This window comes from Capsicum annuum, chromosome 7 (genome assembly GCF_002878395.1).
Source record: "Capsicum annuum cultivar UCD-10X-F1 chromosome 7, UCD10Xv1.1, whole genome shotgun sequence".
In the NCBI taxonomy this organism is placed as follows: domain Eukaryota; kingdom Viridiplantae; phylum Streptophyta; class Magnoliopsida; order Solanales; family Solanaceae; genus Capsicum; species Capsicum annuum.
The window spans coordinates 197604883-197612550 of NC_061117.1; the positions used below are offsets into that span (position 1 = coordinate 197604883).

At 29.7% G+C, this 7668-nt stretch overlaps 1 pseudogene; it reads left to right on the top strand.

The window, feature by feature from the left end:
• Positions 1-2681, top strand: part of LOC107878298 — a 10778-nt pseudogene extending 8097 nt beyond the window's left edge.
• The last annotated feature ends 4987 nt before the right edge of the window (positions 2682-7668 follow it).

Below are 7668 nucleotides of genomic sequence, written 5' to 3' on the forward strand. Positions count from 1 at the left end.
AAATTCATTTCCTTTGTAACTCAAAACTTTAAGTGATGCATTTGTTTTAAAACTAATTGAAACATAACTCTTAAAAATCTTTAACCGATGTATTTGTTTCAAAATTTATTGAAACATAAAATCAACATTTTCTACCAAAATTTTTATTTCCTTACGTTTGTTGGCATTGTCTTTTGACCTATAAATAAGTTTTCTAAGCAATTTGCACTCAACTTCCTTTTTTGAGTCAGGTTTTAGGTATCGGTTGTGTGATAGGTTTGGATAATGTTTTACATAAACCTTAAGGATGCCATGCTTTTATAGCTCTAATACATGACTATTGCCTATCTTATTGACACCCCCCCCCCCCAATACCCATTATAATATTTGTCTCCTTCTTTTTCATTGTTAGCGGAATTTCTTTTAAGTTGATAGATCCATTGCATAGAAACACATGCATAGCAGTAGTTTTAGTGCACCAGGCTGCCCTTTAATATATATAAATCTTCCCAAAATGGATGATGCTAACTTTGAGATATTTTACCATGTGATCATATTCGTCAGTGTCTTTGCCATTATTATCAGTACTACTAATGAGTTATGTTGTGCGGATTCTCCAAATATGTTGCCGCACCCGTGGGGGTATGACACAAACCCAATGGCATTTTTGGAGAATCTGAGCAACATAGCTAATAACAACCCCAACCTACCCACCCCAAGCACACATCTAGAGCAGCTACATGGGGTTGGCCTGTAATTTTTCTTTTTCGTTTTCCTGGTTTTTGATTAAATAAGGCCGAACCCATATTATCCAAGTTACCTTTGACTCAAAAAGAGAAAAGACTGAACCCATATTATTCCCACATCCCAATTAAAATTTGCTCTAAATAAGTAAACTACATCGTTTACTCACTTTACTTCATTCTTCGACTTGTAGCCACTATCTCCTACTTTTATCATTCTTATTGTCTGAAAAGGATCTTTAGAATATTATTCACTCTCAGCTTTATCAAATATTAATAATGAGTAAGCAAATATATTTTTGGGGAATATGTTGTTTCTTATTTTTGATAGTTATAATTAGTATAAGCCTCACAACACGTCATTACAACTGTTGAAGTCTTTGTTTAGTTGGTCCTTCTATGGGGCAGTCATGATCATACTCAACAAAAAAATCTTAGCTCATGAAGATTATTTGCCAAGAGCCCAAGACCATATAAGGAGACAACCACCTATTTCTTCAACCAATGTGAGACATTTAACATCTCTCTCTGCAACCTAGGATCCCGGTGCTCATTGGACAAGCCATGGAAATAGCATCTTGGAAATGCAAGGAGAGGCTGCGTACGATAGATCCCTTGTGGTCCTGCCCTTCCCGGGCCCCGCACATAGTGGGAGTTTAGTGCACCGGGCTGCCCTTTTAATATAACATGAAGGCTCAAAATTGGGTAAACCAAGAATATGGATGAATCGACTTCAGTATCATGTTAAGATATTGAACCTTAAGTTTAACTTAATCTCAAAAGCTAGCTCATAAAACAAGGATTATAAGACCATATGAGGAGCCTACAACTGATTTTCTCAACTAACGTTAAGAACTTAACATAGACTTTTGTTTTGTGCTAAGTGGATTACTAAAAAGGCGAAATGAATTGGGATTGAGTGTAAATAAAGGAGAAAAAGAAAACATATAACCCCAACCCGATTATATGTTGGTTTGATTTGATTTATAGTTTTAATAAACCGACATAATTGGTTTGTTTTTTTTTCAATAGAAAACCAAACCAACCCGACCTATGTACACCCCTAATTGTAACATTAGCTCGTGGCTGATTTATTGAAATTTTTGTCCTATTATATATACTTATTGAACTATATACATCTGACATTTACTCTCCTCTTTCATATTTCTTTTAATACCCATTCATGTCCATCAGAATGCTTAAAGAGATGTACAGGTACAAATTCCTTGGGAATGTTAGTTTAGTTGCATATGCTACCATTTTTATATGGATGTTAGAGTATTCATTACTTTACCCTTTTGCTTCATTATTCTGTTTTCTTTCAGAGTGGAAACCTTGGCGTAATCCTGATTACTATGAATGTGAAGTTATAGAAAATGATGCTCCAGTGCCCAAGCACGTTCCCCTTCATCGTCCTGGTCCTCTTCCTGAGGAGTTTTATTATAAGACAATGGAGACTGTTACTTCTGCCAAATTGGAGACTTCAAAGAAAGATGCACCTGCAATTGCATCAGGTGAATCACAATCAAAGTAGAATCTTCAATGGTCTCTTTGTACTGATCAACCCATGTCAAGATCCAAAACTGATTGTGCTCACTCATTCATCCTTGGGTTCGTCTGTTTGTGTTATTTCTATATAATCCTTTTAATTGGACTGACCGGAGTCTGTTGACCCAAAAGCTTGAATCATTAGTTAATAAGAACAAACCGAGCTGTTTATTGCAATGGGTGTATTTATTTCTGTAGTTAAACGACATGATGATTTTCGAATCACTGAAAAGCATCATGATGTTTAATATGAACCATTTTCATTTGTTGTCGAGGTGTTTGGTTTTGTCCGGATTGGGGCAACCCTCTGTAATTTTGTGTCACAATATGAGTTAAGAGATTCTGTCTGGGCCAACGTACTAATTGCTTTGAGTGCATTGTTCCTAGAAAGGTTCTTTCTCCCTTCGTATAGCTCCAACTGGTCTATGTATCTCGTCCATTTTTATTTTGAACTTCTCTTAAAGCAGTTGCTGACATCACTCTCATTTGCCCCAAAAAACAAATTCTGTTGACCCTTCCAAGAGGAATGCTAAAAGAAACGCTTTGCAAAATATAAAAGGTCACAGATGTTGTCCATTTAGGAATTCCAGTTATATTTTCAAGTTTTCTGTTGTCAGTTGATTCCTTTTACTTCATTTTTCAATTCAATTCCTCTTGACAATGTGATAGTGAAGTTGAATTCTAATTAAAATGACAAGTATGCTTAGCTTTCTTTCTTCTGCTATTAGTGTAAAAATGTTAAATTCAGCTTGGTAGTTGACGTTGTCAAAATGTTGTGCCCACCAAGTGTGGTCAATCCAATGACTTCATTTGGCGTTATTGTAAGCACAAGTTGAGTTGAGCTTTACTTAATAGTTGGATGTTCAAAAAGTTTATAAATCCTATTAAAAAAAAATGTGTACTGCTTTGGATTATATAAAAAAAATGTGTACTGCTTTGAATTAGTATATCTATTTCACTTTATTTTAATTTTTTAGAAAGAAAACGTTAAAAGCAAAAAAATGAAAACGTTAAAAGCCTCTTTAGAAAGAATAACAAAATCCAATATGAAATCATTAGCAATTCAATAGACATTAGCTATCCTTATAATTCCACCATTAACTAAAGATCGAGGGTTCGACTCTGGGAGCGCTTCCTCGAATTGGGCTCTATCTGACGCGAATTTAGATTAGTTGGGCTTCAATGCGGGTACCGAACATCGAATGAATAACAACAACAAAAAAAGCTATCATTATAACCACTAGCCAATCAAAAGTTCTTTCTAATATTTCGGGTTAAGGTTTGCTTTTCTCTCCGGCGGTCGTTATTTGATAGCTGTCGAGGATGTGAATTATACAGGTGAAATTAATTTTTGCATAAATAATTACTCTTTTCGTCTCATTTTAAGTGTCATCATTTTTTTTTGTCCATCTAAAAAAGAATGCAATCCTTCTTTATTTGATAACTATTTAAGATACAATTCTACTTTTACCCTTATTAGTTCCACTTATAAGGCTCACTTAATTAAATATAGTGATAGTACATCTTTTAATAAAGGGCAATTTGATAAAAATTATCAAGTCTTTACTTATTTCTTAAATTCTATGTCCAATCAAATTATGACACATAAAATTAGACAAAGAGAGTATCATATTTGATAGCTGGTTAAAAAATAAGCCATTTATGTAAATGGTGTTTGATTTATACTTTAAAAATTGACATGTGTGTCTCGTCCATTAGGCCACTTAGGCAATTGCCTAGGAGCTCATATTTTCATGTAAAAATAGTTATATCATATATGTACCATATATATGAAAAAATTATTGAACTCTTTTATTAGCATAAAAAAATAGCGCTTATCTTTTGAAAAAAATTAATCTAAATAAGGTTTTTTTTTTTTGAATTGAAAGTGTTAAGGGAAATAATAAAAGTAGAATATATTAATATGACTGATATACTTAGTCAGATAAAACGATTGGATTTTACTAATGTCTATAGTGCTTATTAAGAGTTCATGCTACGATTGTCTCAGCTGAAAGAAGTTTTTCAAAATTGAATTTGATAAATTTTTACCTTAGGTCACCAATGTCTCAAGAAAAATTAAATGTATTAGCTATATTGTTGATTGAAAAAGAATTATTAGAAGGTGTTGATTATATATATATATATATATATATTTGTAATTTTGCATCACAAAAATAATTTTAAATACACGCTCACGCTCACGCACACACACACAAACACAAACACACACTTTAAGATAAGGCCCCTCATTAGTTTTCCGCTTTGGTCCTTCAATATGGTTGAGACGTCTCTAAAAATCGGCATAACTAATATACTTATGGAAATCTACTTGTTGTTTTATGTAAGATAAAAGACGAAATAATTAAATCATGCATAAAATAATAAAATTTTCTTATAACTAAATTTTGCATTACTACATGTACTGCACAACTCTAACAGCTAATGAAGAACCCCTGATACTTCTGGCCTTTCTATTCCAATATGGTACTTTTTTCGTTCGGATTTACTTGTCACATTTTGAATTAACACACCTATTAAGAAAAATAATCAATAACATAACTATTTTACTATAGTACCTCTATTAAATGATATTTATATTATACCATAAAATTAATTTTAAAAAAATAATTATAATATTGAAGGATAAAATAAAAATAAAAAGGTCAAACCCATCGATAGCCCATCAAATTTGTCCCTAAAATTCACTTAGGCCCCTAAACTAAGGTTGTACCTATTAAAGCCCTAAACCACCCAAATTTGGTTCCAATTGGATATTTTTTTTCCCTATCAGCAAAAAGATCAAAGTGTGTGTTGCACACATGCGATGACATGGTAAAACGAGGTAATTGAAAGCTGACACGTGGCATTGTGGGTCCAATAATTATCAAAAATTAATTATAATTTTTTTAAAAAAAGTATATAAAAATGTCATTGAGGAACTTATTAAAAAAAATAATTCTAAAATTATTTAAAAAATAAAAAACTGATTATTTTAAAAAAATTATAAAAAAATTTTAAAAACGAAATAAATTATTAAAAAATTATTTTTTAAAAAAATTATAAAACTTTTTAAAAAATGAAAATAAAAAATGGCATTGAGAATATAAATTATGAAAAAAAAATTATGAAATTATTTAAAAAATAAAAATAAAAAACTGATTATTTAAAAAAAATTAAAATTTTTTTAAAAAAATGAAATAAATTATTAAAAAATTATTTAAAAAATAAAAAATTAATTATTAAAAAAATTATAAAAATTTTAAAAATGAAAATAAAAAATGGCATTGAGGATCCAAATTGTGAAAAAATAATTATAAAATTATTTGAAAAATAAAAATAAAAAACAGATTATTTAAAAAAATTATAAAATTCTTTAAAAAATGAAATAAATTATTAAAAAATTATTTTTTAAAAAAATAATTACTAAAAAATTATAAAAAAAATTAAAATGAAAATAAAAAATGGCATTGAGAATAAAAATTAGGAAAAAATAATTATAAAATTATTTAAAAAATAAATATAAAAAACTGATTATTAAAAAAAATTATAATCTTTTTTAAAAAAAGAAATAAATTATTAATAAATTATTTAAAAAATAAAAAATTTATTATTAAAAAAAATTATAAAACTTTTTAAAATGAAAATAAAAAATGGCATTGAGGATCCAAATTCTGAAAAAATAATTATAAAATTATTTTTTTAAAAAAAACTAATTATTAAAAGGAAATTATAAATTTTTTTAAAAGATGAAAATAAAAAATAGATTTTTTTTTAAAATTCAGTTTTATTAAAAATAAAATAAAATTGGGGTCCTCTAATGCTTTTTGGGGCCTTTAGTATTTAAAAAAAAAAAATTGTTATTAAAAAAATTTTGGGCCCTCAATGCTACTTGACAACTTTTTATTCGTAAATTAGTAAAAAAAAATGCTTCTCACGTGCCTTCCACGTTGGCACTGCACGCACAGTGCCACATAGGCAAAAAATGTTCAATTGAAACAAAATTCGAGGGTTTAGGGGTCTGATAGGAACAAGTCTTAGTTTAGGTGTCTAAGTAAATTTTCGCAACAAATTTAAGTGTCTATCAATGGGTTTGGCCAAATAAAAAAATTGAGCAAACGGAGGAAGTAGTATGTAAAACGGTACATCATGACTTTTCTTGAGAAGAAATGAATTTTCCTTCTCCAGTGAAATGTAAAAGGAACAAACGAAGAAGATAAATTGTTATATCCTAGTTATTTGTACTAATCATCGTGAAGGTGCTTAATGTGCATGTGTCAATGATTTTAGTTGAGCAAATAACAATAATGCAAGTAGACACGTGAACACATGTCTACTCACCGCTTGATCAATGCGATGAAAAAATAGAATAATGTAGTTTTAATTTAGAGAAAATAAATCAACGCCGAACTTGTGCCAAAACTTACTTTAGACCCTAAATTAATCGGACAATTATTTATTCCTCTTAACAAATTTCAAATGAATTAATTTCACCCTCTACAACTGGCATGACAAAAACAAAAAATGAGTGAATTTTTTTTTTTAAAAAGGGCCCACTTTATATATATATATATATATATATATATATATATAAATTTAAAAAAAATCAAGAACGCACTTCCATTTTCATCTTCTTCATAATCATCCCCTTCCCCCACCCCCACCCTCACCCCACTCCCACCTCCAACACCTCATTTCTTCATTTTCTTCGCACCCCCACCTCGTTTTTTCATCTTCTTCATACCCTCCACTCCCATCCCACTCCGTTTCTTCACCTTCTTTGTTTAGGTCAAATTCATCCTTTTTTTTTTTTTCAAGAACACCATTACTAAGCTTCATTAATCCCTTCCTTCATTATTATTTTTTTCACTTCTACATTCAATTTGTGATGAGAAATAACTTGATTCGAATTTATCAATTTCTTAGTTTTCGAGCATGGAGCATGGGTGAAACTGTGATGACAATTTATCACTTCCTCGTCTTGTGCTTATCGGAGCATTTGTGAAAATTTTTTATGACAATTTGTCAATTTCTAATCAATTTATTTATCAATTTCTTGTTAAATTTGAATCAATTTATGCATTGTAACCTACATGACAATTTGTGAAGTTTTAAAATAATGGTGAAAAAATTAAAGGAGGAAGCATTTTCATGGCAATCGGAACAAAGGAACGAATATTAATATTATTGCTGCTAAATCGTTTGATAGACCTGAAATTATTGTGGATGGGTTTAGGTTTTGTTCTACTTGTAATTGTTGATTCTAACTGTTGATGAAGGAGCCAGAACTTAATTTACATGAACAAATTATTTATCAATTTCTTGTTAAATTTGAATTAAGTTATTGGTGTTAATGGTAAAACAATGGTGTTAATGGTGAAAAAGAAATTAAAGGAGA